The 19,005-nt window shown below is 38.9% G+C and overlaps 1 pseudogene; it reads left to right on the top strand.

Annotated features, from left to right (window-relative positions):
• The window catches only part of LOC115644993, a 32,568-nt pseudogene extending 18,054 nt beyond the window's left edge, over positions 1-14,514 (top strand).
• The last annotated feature ends 4,491 nt before the right edge of the window (positions 14,515-19,005 follow it).

The raw sequence follows: 19,005 nt of genomic DNA on the forward strand, positions 1-19,005 counted from the left end.
TGGATGCACACAGCCCAGTCATCGAACGAATGAGCTGTTGAGGTCTTTGTCGACAACGATGGACGAACATCAATTCCCCACTTCTCCATGAGTGCAAGTCCCCTAAAAGGTCCAGAAATGGTGAAGTGGACCAATGCAGCAGAGGGGGCGTTCACGGATCTTTGGACAACCCTTTGTAATGATTCATAGTCCCAGACTTTAACAAGGAATTTATTTTACAAACAGATGCTTCCGAGGTGCAGTTGGAGCAATTCTGTTGCAAATGGTGGGAGAAGAGGAACACCCGATCCTCTACCTAAGAAGAAAGCTGCTCTCAAGAGCACAGAAATACGCAGTAGTCAAGAAAGAATGCCTTGCTGTCAAATGGGCCATGGAGATACTGTGTTATTACCTCATAGGCCGGCGATTTACTCTTGTGACGGACCATGCACCCCTCCAGTGGATGCAGCGGAATAAGGAAAAGAACACAAGGGTCACCAGGTGGTTCTTATCCCTCCAACCATTCCAGTTCCACATACGGTGCAGAGCTGGATGCCACCACGGCAACACTGATGGTCTGTCACGAGCACACTGCCTGGCGTCCCAAGTTGCCCAACTCTATGGTGTTGAGCATGGGGGTGGTATGTGATGGAAAGTAAAACAGGTATGTCAGCCCCAGACTAAACAAATTCCTGTTACCATGGTAACCAAACAGCAGTTGCTCCAAGTTAATCAAGACACCAGGGGGCAATTAAGATCCTTCCAGAAAGCAGTGGAGATAACAGCTAGGTTGACTGGAACACTTGAAGCCAATCGGAGGTGGCTAAAACTAGTTAGAAACCTCCCAGTTAGTCAGGTGGACACAAATCAGGAGCTGTGTGAGGAAGTTGCGCTGTTGGAGAGACTGAGCAGTACACACCATATCAGGCACAAGGAAGGAGGCCCCGAGGTAAGGGTGAAATGGAGCTTGAGGAAGTAGGGGCTGCTGTGGGAAAGTAGCCTAGGGAATTGTATGTGTCCTGTTTCTAAAAGGTCAGGTACCATAGCTGATACTATTGGGGTCCCTCGGCTGGAGTCCAGAGAAGGGGGCGGGCCTGGACTCCCCACTTTGCCCCCCTTGACTAATCACTGAGACTGGGAGACAAAAGAGACTGTGCAAGGGAGGATAGTTTCTTATCATCCCCCTCGCTGGCTTATAATGAAAATGGCTCAGTAGGCTATGACCCTTGCCTCTAGAGAGAGAAGGGCTCATAGAGGGTCATAGTGAGCCTCTGAGGCTAGTGAAATCCACCAGGAAATGCAGAACCCACAGAAACAGACAGCTGCAGCGGCACAGGAACCAGCAAACAGAGCGGTAAACAGGGGAGTTTCAGAGGGAGTTCTGTTGGAGGAGCAGGTTTTTGTAGTTTGTGGATTGTATTGCGTAGTGTGTGTGTGTGTGTGTGTGGAGGCTGCTAGGGGCAGTGTGCTGGGAGAGCAGTGGAGCCCTGATTAGGGGGTGGGGCTTACCTGACTAGGGGTCCTATATAAGTAGCCAGCCAGCCAGGCAGCGGCACAGGAGCCAGCAACCAGAGCTGTAAACAGGGGAGTTTCAGGGAGAGGTTGCTGGGGAGACTAAGACAGAGGAACTGACAAGCTAGTTAAGGGATAGGGTGGTGGTCTGATGCCTGCTGAGGGTTTGTGTTGTGTTGTGTTCCATTGACTACCAGGCTTTAGGTGGGAAGGCCATGACTGATATAGAGGTAGCAGTGAAAGACACAATGAGGATGACTGGATGTGGAAGCTGCGGCATGTACATGATCCTGGAGGAGGTGCCTGAAAAGAGTTTTGTCTGCATGAAGTGCCGCCTGATAGAGCTCATGGAAGAAAAGATCCGAGGACTGGAGATGCAGGTGGAAAGTCTCGTTGAGTTTAGGAGGGGGTTTGAGCAGAGGATGGAGCACAGACACGAGGGGGCTGAAGGGATAAGCTCAGAGAAGCAGGCAGAGGAAAAGACCGGCCAGTGAAGGGGAAATAGAACTCAGGAACAGGTTTGCAGAGTTGGAAAATGAAGAAGGGGCACAGCAGGTGGCCGCTGAAGGAGAGAGGGCAAGGAAAAAGAGAAGAGCTGATAGTCCTACAAGAGGAGGGGAGGAGTCAATGGAGGCAACACCAAATATGAGCCCCAGGAGGATTGCAAGGGTGAATAGGAATCGACAGGACTTGCAGCCAGTGGGATAGACCGGAGAATCACACTGTCACCAGGAAAAGGCAGGTCTACCTGCTTGGAGACTCCTTATTGAGAAGAATAGACAGGCCTGTAACTAGAGCTGATCGGGAGAACAGAAGGGTGTGCTGTCTGCCGGGTGTTAAGATACAGGATGTGGACCTGAGGCTGAAAAGGATCCTAGCAGGAGCAGGGAAGAATCCATTGATTGTCCTTCATGTGGGAACGAATGATATGGCTAGATACTCTCTGGAATGTATCAAGGGAGACTATGCCAGACTGGGGAAGACGCTTAAGGAAATCGAGGCTCAGGTGATCTTCAGTGGGATTCTGCCGGTTCCTAGAGAAGGGCGACAAAGGTGTGACAAGATTATGGCGATCAACAGATGGCTCAGGCAGTGGTGCTATAAGGAGGGCTTTGGGATGTACGGCCATTGGGAAGCATTTACGGACAGAAGACTATTCTCTTGGGATGGACTTCACCTGAGTAAGGAAGGAAATAGACTTCTAGGATGGAGGCTCGCCGAACTGATTAAGAGAGCTTTAAACTAGAAATTTGGGGGAGATGGTTGTGAGATGTCCAGGAGAGCTCCACGCCGGAATTTAACCTTGAGAGGGAAGTAAACAAAGTAAGAGGGGATACAGCAGTGGACAGAAGAATTGGCATAAGGAGGAAGGGTAGTGTAGATAGCAGACTAACAGGTGATGCTGGTGGTAGAATGTCTCTGCCTAACAGAGTAAAGAATGTCAGTGAAGCCAAAAGGAAAAAATTAAGATATCTGTACACTAATGCGAGGAGCCTAGGGAACAAAATGGAGGAACTAGAGCTACTGGTGCAGGAAGTGAAACTGGATATTATAGGGATAACAGAAACATGGTGGAATAGTAGTCATGACTGGAGTACAGGTATTGAAGGCTATGTGCTGTTTAGGAAAGACAGAAATAAAGGCAAAGTTGGTGGAGTAGCATTGTACATCAATGAGGAGGTTAAATGTAAAGAAATAAGAAGTGATGGAATGGACAAGACAGAGTCTGTCTGGGCAAAAATCACACTGGGAAAGAAAGCTACTAGAGCCTCCCCTGAGATAGTGCTTGGGGTGTGCTACAGACTGCCGGGATCTGATTTGGATATGGATAGAGATCTCTTTAATGTTTTTAATGAAGTAAACACTAATGGGAAATGTGTGATCATGGGAGACTTTAACTTCCCAGATATAGACTGGAGGACAAGTGCTAGCAAGAATAATAGGTCTCAGACTTTTCTGGATGTGATAGCAGATGGATTTCTTCACCAAGTAGTTGAAGAACCAACAAGAGGGGATGCCATTTTAGATTTGGTTTTGGTGAGTAGTGAGGACCTCATAGAAGAAATGGTTGTAGGGGACAACCTTGGTTCGAGTGATCATGAGCTAATTCAGCTCAAACTAGATGGAAGGATAAACAAAAATAGATCTGGGACTAGGGTTTTGATTTCAAAAGGGCTAACTTTAAAGAATTAAGGAAATTAGTTAGGGAAGTGGATTGGACTGAAGAACTTGTGGATCTAAATGCGGAGGAGGCCTGGAATTACTTTAAGTTGCAGCTGCAGAAACTATCGGAAGCCTGCATCCCAAGAAAGGGAAAAAAACCATAGGCAGGAGTTGTAGACCAAGCTGGATGAGCAAGCATCTCAGAGAGGTGATTAAGAAAAAGCAGAAAGCCTACAAGGAGTGGAAGAAGGGTAGGATTAGCAAGGAAAGCTACCTTAGTGAGGTCAGAACATGTAGGGATAAAGTGAGAAAGGCTAAAAGCCATGTAGAGTTGGACCTTGCAAAGGGAATTAAAACCCATAGTAAAAGGTTCTACAACCATGTAAATAAGAAGAAAACAAAGAGAGAAGAAGTGAGACCGCTAAACACTGAGGATGGAAAGGAGGTTAAGGATAACCTAGGCATGGCCCAATATCTAAATAAGTACTTTGCCTCAGTCTTTAATAAGGCTAATGAGGAGCTTAGGGGTAATGGAAGGATGACAAATGGGAATGAGGATATGGAGGTGGATATCACCACATCTGAGGTAGAAGCTAAACTTGAACAGCTTAATGGGACAAAATCGGAGGGCCCAGACAATCTTCATCCAAGAATATTAAAGGAACTGGCGCATGAAATTGCAAGCCGTTAGTGAGAATTTTTAATGAATCAGTAAACTCAGGGGTTGTACCGTACGACTGGAGAATTGCTAACATAGTTCCTATCTTTAAGAAAGGGAGAAAGAGTGATCCAAGTAACTATAGGCCTGTTAGTTTGACATATGTAGTATGTAAGGTCTTGGAAAAAATTTTGAAGGAGAAAGTAGTTAAGGACATTGAGGTCAATGGTAATTGGGACAAATTACAATATGGTTTTTCAAAAGGTAGATGGTGCCAAACCAACCTGATCTCCTTCTTTGAAAAGGAGACAGATTATTTAGACAAAGGAAGTGTGGTAGACCTAATTTACCTCGATTTCAGTAAGGCATTTGACACGGTTCCACATGCGGAATTATTAGTCAAATTGGAAAAGATGGGGATCAATATGAGAATTGAAAGGTGGATAAGGAACTGGTTAAAGGGGAGACTACAGTGGGTCATACTGAAGGGTGAACTGTCAGGCTGGAAGGAGGTTACTAGTGGAGTTCCTCAAGGATCGGTTTTGGGACCAATCTTATTTAACCTTTTTATTACTGACCTTGGCACAAAAAGCGGGAATGTGCTAATAAAGTTTGCGGATGACTTGAAGCTGGGGGGTATTGCTAACACGGAGAAGGACCGGGATATCATACAGGAAGTTCTGGATGACCTTGTAAACTGGAGTAATAGTAATAGGATGAAATTTAATAGTGAAAAGTGCAAGGTCATGCACATAGGGATTAATAATAAGAATTTTAGATATACATTGGGGACACATCAGTTGGAAGCCACAGAGGAGGAGAAGGACCTTGGGGTATTGGTTGATCACAGGATGACTATGAGCCGCCAATGTGATATGGCCGTTAAAAAAGCTAATGCTGTTTTAGGATGCATCAGGCGAGGTATTTCCAGCAAAGATAAGGAGGTGTTAGTACCGTTATATAAGGCGCTGGTGAGACCCCACCTGGAATACTGTGTGCAGTTCTGGTCTCCCATGTTTAAAAGGATGAATTCAAACTGGAACAGGTTCAGAGATGGGCTACTAGGATGATCCGAGGAATGGAAAACCTGTCATATGAAAGGAGACTCAAAGAGCTTGGCTTATTTAGTCTAGCCAAAAAAAGGCTGAGGGGGGATATGCTTGCTCTTTATAAATATATCAGAGGGATTAATATTAGGGAGGGAGAGGAATTATTTAAGCTTAGTACCAATGTAGACACAAGAACGAATGGGTATAAACTGGACACTAGGAAGTTTAGACTTGAAATTAGACGAAGGTTTCTAACCATTAGAGGAGTGAAGTTCTGGAACCGCCTTCCAAGGGGAGTAGTGGGGGCAAAAGACATATCTGGCTTTAAGACTAAGCTTGATAAGTTTATGGAAGGGATGGTATGATGGGATAGTTTAATTTTGGCAATTGATCTTTGATTATCGCCAGATAAGTATGCCCAGTGGTTGGTGATGGGATGTTGGATGGGATGGGATCTGAGTTACAGCAGATAATTCTTTTCTGAGTGCTGGCTGGTGAGTCTTGCCCACATGCTCAGGGTTTAACTGATCACCATATCTGGGGTCGGGAGGGAATTTTCCTCCGGGGCAGATTGGCAGAGGCCCTGGAGGTTTTTCGCCTTCCTCTGCAAAGTGGGGCATGGGTCACTTGCTGGTGGATTCTCTGCAGCTTGAGGTCTTCAAACCACAATGTGAAGACTTCAATAACTCGGATATAGGTTAGGGGTTTGTTATAGAAGTGGATGGGTAGGGTTCTGTGGCCTGCTTTGTGCAAGGGGTCTATGAGTCTATGAGAAAAGAATAGAGCTTTGTCACTCTCTCTATATAAAATTTTTTAAAAAATTATTGGTGATGAAATTATCCAGGGATGGAGAGGATGGGACTATAAGTTTTCAGATGACACGAGAATTGATAGAGTTGTAAATAATGAAAACAGGTCAGTTGCACAGAGTGTTGTTTCAATTTTAATAATTAATAATATTTCAAGTTGTCAGATAACTGGCTCAATTGGACTGTATCAAAGAATATTCCTCAAAAATATACACAGCACAAGACTGACATAAAGGTTACACATACAAAACCAATCTGGGCAGCAGCTAGCAGCGCTGGAGTCTTCCAACTAGTCACCAGAATTACAACCCTTTATATACGATGCATGTTTACAGAAAAGAGACACAGAAAGTGACCTCTTGATCCATGGAGCAATTTTTGTGGTATCTGGTTTACATAACTGATGAGTATGTTTAACTGATGACATTGTTTAAAGTTTCTGGTTCTTCCATTATATCCATCACCATGATATCTGAGCACTTTGGGAGACTTTGTTCAAAAGAAGCAGAAGGGATAGCTCAGTGGTTTGAGCACTGGCCTGCTAAACCCAGGGTTATGAATTCAATCCTTGAGGGGGCCATTTGGGGCAAAAATGTGTCAGGGGATTGGCCCTGCTTTGAGCAGGGGGTTAGACTAGATGATCTCTTGAAGTCCCTTCCAACCCTGATATTCTGTGATAGCAAAGAGGGGCTCTATAAAGAGGTATTAAGCTTACAAAAACAATTGAACAAGTTTTTGAATGCTCTTGATCGATTTATGGCCTGCTCATCTACTGTCACAATTTCAGTGGTAATCTGGTTTGATTTAATTCACAACAAAGAAATGGAATTATATAAAGAGAAAACTGGGAAAAAAAATGATTCAGAGAAGCTATGCAACCTATCCATTTCCTAGCAAACATGACTGATTCCAAATGAAGAGATGAGAGATTAAATCAAGAACAAAGTGGTTACACTTAATGCAATATATTTATTTATGCTTCCTGTCTTTTATAACATTCAGAATTAGATTTCTACCCCAAAAGTTTGCAAAGGAAGTTGTACCACAGTTTGCTGCATTAAAATAGTGAGAAATAGTGTAAGTTAAGTCATAGAAGACTGGACAGTTGAATTCAGAGTTTTGTCAGTTTTTAAAAGACCTACATTGTAGTCTAGTCACTTCAGCCATCAGTTATATTTTAGTACATTTAGATTGGCCTGGTAAGAATTTCATCATATACTAGATACTGAAAAAGCAGTTAAACTGGTTAGAGTAGCTTACCATTCATTTACATCTAAGGGTAGATACAGAAGAATAGCAAGCCTAACTTTTTAGTAGGCTGGCAAGTTGGTTATTTTTTTCTTGTGTTTTACTTTCAACATTACAAGCATTAATTCTGGAGAATATCTTTTTATATGTGAGGTATGAAGAAGCTTACAAAATGAATCACATAGTTCAACATCTGTTTTGTATTTCTTAATTTTTTTTTTTAGTGGAATGTTTTTTCACAAAAAAAGTGAGACATTAGCTAGGGGAGAATCACAATGATCCTCTGAGCCTCAGTCTTGTGGATTACATGATGCAATCAAAATCCTCTGGAATATTTTTGTATATTTCTGTACAGTCCTCTAGCTCATATTTATACATATGTATATTTGTATCAAATAATTTTACACAATCTGTATGTTGTAATATCTCCTATTTCTCCTAGTAGATCTATATTTTTAATGGCACGAAAGGTGGGAGTCATTTTGGTGACCACTAAGAGTAATATTTTTTTTTAATTAAGTGTACACACAAGAAAAAAAAAACCGGAGCTACACAGAATTCACAACATCACTGAGTGGCTAACATAGAAGAGGGAAGAATTTTATTTTTAATCTAAAAAGTAGAAAGTCTATCATGCTAGCATTAGTGGATTTAGATTCAGATAATAAACCAATCCTCTCACTTTACTTTATTTGCACTTACAGCTATAATTCCCCCATTAGAGAACACAGACCTATTATGCTTCTCATTTCTTTGATGTGTTCTGTCTCCATTGTACATTACAGATGTACTGACCTTGTTTTGCTTACATCCCAAATGTGTTGCTGAGTGGCAGAGATATTACCAGTATTTGCTAAATGATACTTCCATTTTATACTTCAGGACGAACAACTATTAGTCAAACTTCTAGTGACCACTTACTGTCATTATTTTTAAATTGTATTCCTCAATATCACACTTTTTAAAGAAAAAAATACCTCATCTACTGAAAAAAATGACCTGAATGTCAGTATACTTGCTTAATGGTCCAGCAAGCACCTCAATTTCTCTCCATTTTCAAAGCACTTGGAAATCATTTGTATGTCATACTTTGACATTAGAATGAAATCTTTTATGTTTTAAAATCACTTGGCAAATCTTCAGGACATTTCTCCTTTAATATTAGAAGTTGTGTGGAATGTAGAGGGCTGATTTCAATCAATTTCTTTGGCTAATTTTCCAGGTATTAATTCTGTAAATGCCCTCTGCATACCGACTGTAAGTGAATCACCCAGAAGAAAAAAAATCCATATGCTTGTTTCTCATTAATTTTCAGTTTATATTAGCAGTAGATGCCTTGGCACAGGGTATTATGTGTCTCAGGCAACCAGTTTCCACAAGCCAGTTATTAATCCCCAAGGAATTATCTGGTCCTTGATCATTATTGCTTAATTAAAAGAGAAATATCTTTATTGTTTTTCCTACTGAATTATTCTCTTTTAAATCTGTGAACATCTTATATTTTTATAATATATCTTTAAAATTTGTACCAAGAACTCTGGATGTCAAAATGACCATTCTTGCTACAAGCACATTAATGGCTGCTTGAACCACTTCATACTTTCACTTTTTATGAAAGACAAATCAAACGCTGAAGTACATTTGTTTTTGATTTTCAATTAAAGTGAAAATTTATATGAAAAAGTTTGTAGAGCCCTTGCAAAACTGAGGGAAAACCATTTACCACTGAACTGTAAAGGATGGGGAAAAAAGACTGAAATAGTGTTTTCAACTTAAACTTAAAATCATATCCTAGTAAATAAGAGTGACAACAATTTAGTCTCAGCCTACAGCAGAACAGCCAGCATCAGATAAAACAAATACAGTGCACACTGGATTGGACAAATTCATATATTGGAGGTTTTCCTATTCAATATGAATATGCATAGAAATATAATGTCAAGACATATTACAGCACTGGAAAAAAGTATAGCCATATGCAGTATGGTATATATTAGGGAAAAGAGCATACAATTCTGTAATATTTGCTTATAGCAATCAAAGGATTTATTGGAATGCTGCAAATGACAACTTCGGCAAACACAGGCAGGATTTAACTTCCTTCTAGTGTCCCCTGAACCAACACAACAACAACATATCAAAACAAGACATGAACACACAGTCTTAAACCTATCATGTAAGGTGCTGAGCAGGATTGATTGTTCATTAGGAGCTGGCAGAACTACACCTCACCAATAAAGCCTAATCACTATCTGTAGTGTTGCTACTGTAATTTAGGGTGCAGTAATACCTTGGAGGGGCTGAAGCTGTTACAGTGCTTACTAGGACTCTGCAGCATGTAGCTGGGGAAGAAGCTGCAGAGCTGTGATTCCAGAACAATTCTGGACTAATTTAAACTAGCAGGAGGGTATGGAGCATCTCAAACTTTTCCTCCTGCTTGCAGCCAAGGTATATCCTAGCTTCTCCAGGCTCAGCAACAGGGGGCTCAGAATTGGAAGGGGTGGGGTACTTGGATGAGAAAGATCTGGTGGAAGTTTTTCAAGATCAAGTAAGTTAGATGGGAGGAGGAAAGGTTTTGAGCCTGATTAGGAGCTGGAAAGTGGGGGATCAGGAATGGCCGAGATTTTGAGCTAGGGCAAAGGGTTTCTGAACTTTGGTATGAAAAATGTGTGGACAGAGTGGGGGTTTCTGATTCTGGGGTGCTTTTTTGAGCTAAGAAATGTTGTGGGTTCTAGTAATTTTATGAGGAAGCAAAGTGTCTCTCTTGTGGTTTATATTTTTGTAATGGCAAGCCATTTACTGTGGGTGTTTTCTGAGAAACCAAAGTCTGTAAATCTGCATGCACAAATGTCTTGGGTCCATCTCAGTTTTACTTTCAAAAGTTCCACAATTTATGCAATGTATGGATGCCCACTCAGATTATTCTTTATTCACTATTTTCTGAACTCTTTAGTGTAGATCCTGCTGACTCAGTATGTAGTCGTAAAGTCAAGCAAAATTTTCTATGAAATTAATAGCAGTTATGGCTTAGTAAATATTGTAATACTAGGCTCTGAATCAGCAGGAACTGAAGAAACTACTTTCAAGAATCAAGTATTACAAGTCTTAAACATAATACATTAGCTAACTAGAGTCCTGTGAATACAAATAACAGACCAGGACAATATAATTGATTTTTAGTCTCTGTCTGACCAAGGCCTGCCCACCATCTTCATTTGGTGTAACATAGTCACTTGGTATGACAGAACTAAGACAAGTTGATTACATTACTTTAATTCTTTACAAAAGGAAGAAAATGTAATGAATTTTGTCCAGTCCTCAACATTTGAGCTGTATTTACAACACCACATCTTAAAACAAGCTGATACTGTTTTCCCCTAACCATTCCCACCTTTTCTTTTTCATAGCTGCTAATAAGTAGAATGGACATTAGAGAAATTATAGTAGAGCTGACTTCAAGAAGCAGAACAAAAACAATACTCCCATAGAATCAAAGAAATGTGAGGCTGGACGGGACCTCAAGAAGTCATCTAATCCCATGTTGGATTTACTGGGGACAGACACAGCTGAAAATGTTTAGTTTATGGAATTGAGTAAAATAGCATATAATCAGAAGATTCATTCATTTGTGAATGCCCTAGAAATAAATAATTACACCAGTCACAAGTTAATTCTAGAATGATTATTTTCACAAAATAATCTTTGACAATGCACCCAAAGACACTGAACAGTTGTATTATGATATTGAGTAGTGTATTAGAACAGTAATCCTACCGACAATTGTTCATTATCTCTATAGTGCATCTATTTGGCTTTGATTACCTAAGATACATTCCAGACCCTCTTCATCCAATATTCACAATTTTAACCATTCCTTGATTGATAAGTAGAATAAGTTTATTCTACCTAGGTTTTATATGTGCGCTGGAATGCTGGGGATAGCTGGAGATGCATTTCAAAGTGTGGATAATGTTTCACTATCAGTTCTATTAAGTCTCTGACACGTCCATATTGATTTAATCATTAGACTCATGATGACCTCTAAAAGTCAATTCCCCTCTTGAGCAAAGGAGGGTTATTTCAATGAAAAATGAGAGGTTTTTTTTCTTTTCATGAGAAATATTTTTTTCCAGTATTTTTTATTTTGAGATCACCATGGAAATGATTTATGCCATAGTTTCTATACATGTTCACGTTGGATATGTGGACCATTGGTGTTAGGCAGCTAAATACAATGCCAGTGTATCAAGAATGGAAAATCTAGATTTCTTTCTGCTTTCTTCTTCTTATCTGAAACATTGAGTAGTTGCACAAGTGACTAATGAGCAGACACTAGCAAGTGTCCTGAAAAAGTTTTTCTATTTGTTCAAACAATTTTAATTTTGATTGTGAGCATTTTGCAGCACTGTTTCTGTCACCATAATTTCCAAGGAGCATGCAATAAGGTGAATTAAGAAATAATCTGAACCTTTACTTAAAGCTTAAACTAATCACTTCTGCAGTCCAGGAAAGTTCATTAATAAAACCACTGCTTTTCATTACTCTTCTGTAAGATCATGCTAGTAGTCACTGCTATAGATATTGATGGAGGACATTTTAACTTTCCCTTTTCACATGCATATAACTATCTGAAACTTAATTATTCATTTGTATTGCAGCTAAGATTGAGGCCCCACAAAGCTGAGTACCGTGCAGAGTAGGAGACAGTCCCTGCTCTGATGAGCTTACAGTTTAAATAGACAAGACAGATGGAAGGTGTGAGAGAGCGAGTATTAGTAGCCTCATTGTACTGATGGAGAACTGAGGCACAGAGACTGAGACGTGCCCAAGGTCACACAGGAAATCTTTGACAGAGCTGAAAATTGAAACTAGATCTTAAAAGACCAAGCTCCCTTGTTAACTTTCACCATTTAGGCTGAAACCTTTCACACTTGTGCTCTGCCTCCAGGTAAGCAAAATCTCTTTAGAAGTTTTGGTGTAATGGGCAGTGGGGAATCACTGTTCCCATTGTGTAAAATAAAACAAATACCACCAACAATATTTTCTTTTACCAGGATTACAGCAAATACGTTTTGGGCATGAAAACTGGCATGAATATTGTCTTCACTTTAAGGCAGCAGAGATAAGTATTTTCATTTAGTTTGGAGGTAAAAGTCTGTTTTACTAAAGACGTGACCATTTGAAAATTATATACTGAAGACAGATAACAAAATATTCTCTGAAATCTGCAGATGTGAAAATAAACAGATGCACACACCATGTATGTAGCTAGTACAGAGGCAAATTTTGTATGGGTTCTCAAGGTCTGAAAATCAATGCAAAGAACATGATTCCACTATGCTGAAAGAAAGTCTGTGCAGAGGCTGCACAGGGAGGTCCACAGACCCTGTGTAGCACAGCTCATTGCTTCCCTTATTCCTGATCATCCGGTGACTTGTTTTGTGGACCTGCAATAATCATATGCCCCAGTTTGTTGGAGATATTAAAAAAGGGAGTATTATCAGACCATGCTTGGAATGATTAGCCAAGAAAAAGAAGCTGTCTTTCAGTCATGCCCAAGGTGAGGTATGAACATAATTTTCAGCTTGAGGTATGAACATAATTATTTCACAAAGGTCAAGGGGTTGCAGCTGAGGTTTAGAACATGCTCTTTGCCTGTTCCACTACTTTGTACCACCCAGGAGTCCCCAGTCAGTATAGCCCTCTTCTACACTCTCTTCCCCACAGTCTTCTCATGAGCATGTGGAGGGCTATCTACTCAAAGAACTTACACAGCCCTCATCACTATAGTATCCAAGTATTTTAAAAATAGAACTAACCTTAACAACCTTCCTCTTCATTTCCAGCCTATAGGGAAAATGCTTGATTAAGGTTTAGTTTTATGTTGATGGGCATGTGAAAAGTGTACTGAGGTGAGGCTAACTTGAAGAGACTAATTTTGCATTATGTGTGTGTGTGTGTGTGTGTGTGTGTGTGTGTGTTCATCCTTATTTTCCAGGGTTTCATCCTAGCCATTCAAATATTCTGCTAATATCTATTTGTTCAGGAGCTTGACCCTTATCTAGTACTCTGTGTTTTGCCCACTATCTACATATGGATGGTAGTTGGAGATTTTACTGTTCAGAAGCTGATTTCTATACATCTCTTTCCCTCTTTGGAAACCTGTAGATCATGGAGAAATAGGAAAAAGCAAGCTTTAAAATCCATATGTGAAAGAGCCATTGATAGATATACTAGTTTTACACTGTTAGATATTTGAATTCTAGAAATGCTGGCTTTTACATGTGGCCTGATACTTCTAATTGTAAATGAAATACTGTCATAATATGGGGCCATTTACTAGTTCCAAAAAGATCAGGTGGCATGTGTGTACGTGCATATAGCCCTGAACTGGTGTCAGTGGGTACGCAGGGCTGCAGCAGTAGTTTATAACAAATTAGAATCAGTCCCTTCCTTGCAACATCTCTCTCTGACAACACCAGTTTTGTTTACAGCAGTTGAAGAGTCTAGCACATTGGAACCTAGTTACAAAATCAGCCACCTAATTAGATGGGGATCCCTTTCTGTGTGAACTCTTCCAAAGAAGGAACTCCTTTTCAGTGGGTGGCTAGAATGGTTATTTTCATTCCAAGCCATTTTTATTTCACCTGACTTGATGTCCAGGAAAGATACAAGTATATATAAAAATAGCAACACAGAACTGCATTCAAAGCTTGTCAGTTTATCACACAGCACTAAAGGAACAAATAATGGGTTTAACTTATCTGGCAGTTGGATTTGCTCTTGGTGTGTAATATTCACCACTCACGAAGACCATCAGCAGCGCTGCTCATTGCTATGCCAATAAACATTTTCCTGTTAATGATACTTAGTTTGGACTTCCCTTTGATTTGGATAGTGATGTCTTTTTCTATTGATTGTTAGAAAACTAAAAGGAAAATCTGAGATTGCACTAGCAGAGATAAAGCTATCTGATGGCAACAAGTGTGAAGATTCTGTTTGGTTTGAGTTTTGTATGATGTTTTTCTATGAGGATTTTGAGAAAATCCTGAAGTTAAAAGAACATCAGCTGCTTCTGGACAAAGTCTCCAGCTGACCGAAGAAGCAGTATCTTGTAGTATTCAAGTATTATATGCCAGCAGGCTTGGTTGATTTAGAATGGTGAAAATTCCTTGGTAGTCAGGGGAGATATTTTAGCATGGACATGACAGAAGTCTATTCCATGTAGTTTCAAATACATTAAGCTAACTATGAAAACAATTTCGCTGTGAGTTTTGGTAGTCTATATATGCAGCAATTCTACTCCCTTCTCCCCCATGACCCCCACAATATATCTATATTACATACATAGAGCTAGATCTTCAGCTGATGTAAATGGACATAGCTTCACTGAATTCAGCAGAGGTAAACCAGTTTATATCAGTTGACACTCAAAGTAGCATATTGGGTAAGTATTGCTTACTGTGTACTTATACTGTAATTAATTTTGTTGGACTCAGTTTATCTGACTTATACAGACTAATTCCTAGTATTTTAAGATATTATACCTACATTTAAGGCTGTAGAAAAAAATTATATTTTGTTTTAGAAAAACTGCACAATGATGTAATTAAAGACCATATCAGACTGTATATACAGAGGAGGAAGGCACTATTAAGGTTCTGCATGCAGTATTACAGGTTACCTGAACAGTGTTTTTTTTAAATTCAGGCTTGCACTCTTTTTTTGTTATTTCTCTCTGATGTATAAATAAATCCTTAACAATTCAGGTTCATTTATTTACTTGTGATCTATTTAGAAATGTAAGCTACGTCAAGTCCATTTTTCACTTCTTTTGCTGAAAAATTTCTCTGTATTTCTAACTCTAGTCTTAATTGAAGGGGCAGGGGTATTGAGTCTTTAATAAATACCATAGTTAAGCAACTGTTTTACTGATTATCTGTATCACCTTTCTCAGTGTTCTTTTAATTTTGATTGCTTAACTAAAGAAAAGCCTTGAGGAATTAAATTATGTGTTTTGTTTTGTTTTTTAAGAGATTATTACATATCCTTATCAATAGCAATTAATAGTACAGGATATAAGAAGTCAAAATAGTATTGGATTATGATTTGGCAAAATAAATTAGATTTTTTTTTTGACATAACGATTCAGGTTTTCAGAATTAAATCACACAACCACAATAGAAAATAACACACACTCAATCACAATCTTGGGAAGGGGACTTGTTCTAGATTTTTGACTGAAATAAGTTATACCAAAGCTATTGGTACAACCATCTTGGGACATACCTGAAACACCGACTGCTTTGCTCTGCTTAGCACCTTATCGCCACAAGTCACTTTTCTCTGGACACCTTTGTGGATCATTCCTTGGCCAGTTACAATTATTCTTGCTGAAGTTGCAGTCTCCCTGCTGTTGGTTGCTGGAATGTCCAGTTTAAAATAATATATGAAGTCTCTCCATATTGTTTGATGCACTTTAAACTTGTTTTAACAGTCCATTATACAATGCAAAGTCATTTCAAGAACTACTGTTATCCAGTTGGCTGGAACAGTGATGTAATCTTCCATTTCTGTTCTCTTTGTTTTAACAATGGTGGAATCTTGGTGTGTATGGCTGAGATGAGGCTGTGCATTATATATCAAAGAGTTACCTTATTGATTATTCCACTCTGGGGTCAGGTATCCATTTAAATACATTATTTGCTTTTGGTTCCTTTTATTTACTGTCTCTGTCAGCACTTGTGCATTTCACCAACTTGATAGCATAAATATGTTTCTTCAAAAATACTAGCTGCCTTCTTCATTTAAAAGACAAGTGAGCTATATGAACACAACCCTTTCTTTCCTAATAGAATTGTCCATGAGATACACCTGGTCATTAAAGTTGACAATATTTTGCCCAAAGCTGTATTACTTAAAGCTGACTTCCTTTTTATACAAATTTTAAGGATAGTATTACTTTCCATAAAGTTCCCCATTACACTACTGTATCTGGCACATCATATAATATCAATGTTTTATATTAATTGAATGTGTTTTTTAATTAATTCATTCAGAGAAAAGGGGAAAATCTCTTTAGTTGTACCAGTGGTGCACTCTTGTGAAAGCTTCTCTGAGTTTCCTCCGACTATTGAAGAAATCTAGCTATTAAACCTTAAGTTTTGATTCTCTTAGACTTCGATCATACCTTTTTCTAAAATTTTCTTGATACTTGGGCAATTCTAAGTTAGTAACAACTCATAATTTTTGAGCATTAGTTATTATACTTGCATTTCAGTTTCTTGTGTCTTTTGATGTCGTGATTTCACAGGTTTCCTAGTGGTAATATACATTTCAGGGTAGATGAACCCTAATTTCTAATTTAAAATGCAAGCAAAATTTAAATATATATTCAGGTCTTCTTTATACACAATGGGGACACGTGAAATGTTGATTAGACCAATGAAAAAATCTAGTCCAGTGTCCTGTCTCTGACAATGATCAATACCAATTATTTCAGAAGCAGGTTCAAGAAGGCTATATTACACAATTACAGAATCATTTGGTCATAGGTGTAGTTTCTTTCTAACCACTATCAGTGAATGGTCAGCTTATGAATAATGAGTTTATATCCCTTCTTTAAAAAAATGTACTCTATCTATTGTAATTATGAATATTCTCATTAATCATGTAACTGTTCAATTCTTTTTTGAATCCTGATATTTTATGACAATTAGTTTCATAGGTAAATTATAACTTGTGTATATACATTTTTTTACCAGTTTTAATTTTGGTGCCTTTTATTCATGATCTTCTTATTCTTTTATTATGGAAAAAAGTAAATAGAAGTACCCAATTTACCTTTTCTATGTCCTTCATTATTTATATCCCTCTACTATAGTCCTTCTTATTCATCTCCTCTCCCAATGAGACAGTCCCATCTTTTGCCTACAGCAGTCTCCTCATGACTGAGCACTCTCATCTTTTATCAGAGAACTGATTCTCTTTCTTCTGTTTACAGAGAAACAAGGGCATAGCCCTTTCCCTCATTGTAAGTCACCTTTAATTGTGATATTTCTTAACTTTTGAGTGCTGAATGTGCAATCCTTATGATCTCTTAACATAGTTTTTGCATGGCATTTCCTAACGTTTTGAAGAAAAAATGGGGCAAGGAACCCTCTACTCTCTTTAAAAAGGAACTTTTCTTGGCAGGACTTCAAAGCTCTGCAGGCTTCAAACAATTTGACAGTAGCATGTGCAAATACCATAATCTGAAATGGTCACACACACACACACACACACACACACACACACACACACACACACACACACACACACACACACACACACACACACACACACACAGTATACTCTTTGATGTAGCCATTTCAGATGTATTAAAATAAAAATTCACAAGAATTCCTTTTGTAATATAAATGTATATTTTTATCACCCACTTTGCATTAATGTTCATGGAGTTACACTGGAAGAAATCCAGAGAAACAGCAAAATTTGGGCCAATGATAACTTTTTTAAAAATGTTCTATTTGTGTAGTATTCAGGCAGCCACTCTAACTGCCCAGGAAATGTTACATTATATAGTGGAGTAAAACAGCTGTATATAATAACTCTTATCTTTTCTTGTTCCAAATTGCCATGTCAAGTTATATTAATTGTATGTACATAATACTACCTCATATATAAATTTTTAAATAAGAACAAAGTATATGAAATTGAAGTAAATGCTTCCCCCCCACCACACTTAAAACATTAATGGGTTTCATTTTCACACCATATCTGTCAACCTGTCACATTCAAAAGCTGCATTCCGAGCATAATTTGCTGTATACCTTATTGCTGGTAAAAGGTTTATTGCTTGATGAATCTAATTGCTGTGGATGATGCAATGCTGTACAGCTTTTTGTGGAATTCAGCAAATGTACATAACTGTAAAAATCAGTATTTTATTATTTAATTAAATAGTGTGTTTGGCTGATTCCTTATAGGTGATGGCATATTTGTGGAGTGAGGGAGTTAAACTGCCTTTTTTGAACCTTCGTCACTTAAAGTTGAACTGAGACATCACAGGTAGCAAATCTTAACTATTCCAGTGATTTATAGAAAGATAGTAAAACAGAATGGGTATATACAGCTTTTTTTTTCTGTGCCATCTATGCTTTAGCAAAAAGAGCATTTTGAAACATAAATCCACTTTGCTTGTTAGCTTATATGCAAACATAAACGGCAAGAGCTGTCAAAAGTTTGTCATCAGAAATCATACCTCAGAATCTCCCCACACCTCAAACTCTTCACAAGGAGACAGGCTAGGCCTGTGGCAGGTTCAGGAATGGAGGGATTCTCTCCCTCCTGCCCCACTCCCAGGGCTTGAAGTAGCTTCCATGGGCTGTTATGCCACATCCCTGCATAAGGGGAGAGAATGGGAAGAACTACACAGTGTGAGGGATCTTACATCTTTAGTCTGTCTATGCCCTTTCCCTCCACCCTAGTATGTTGCTGCATAGAACTTCACAAAAAGCAGTTAAGCTCCGCTCCACACACAGGACATGTAATTCCTGGTGGTCCAGTTCCTTCTACAGTAGAATTC

The sequence above is a fragment of the Gopherus evgoodei genome, chromosome 2, assembly GCF_007399415.2.
Source record: "Gopherus evgoodei ecotype Sinaloan lineage chromosome 2, rGopEvg1_v1.p, whole genome shotgun sequence".
In the NCBI taxonomy this organism is placed as follows: Eukaryota; Metazoa; Chordata; order Testudines; family Testudinidae; genus Gopherus; species Gopherus evgoodei.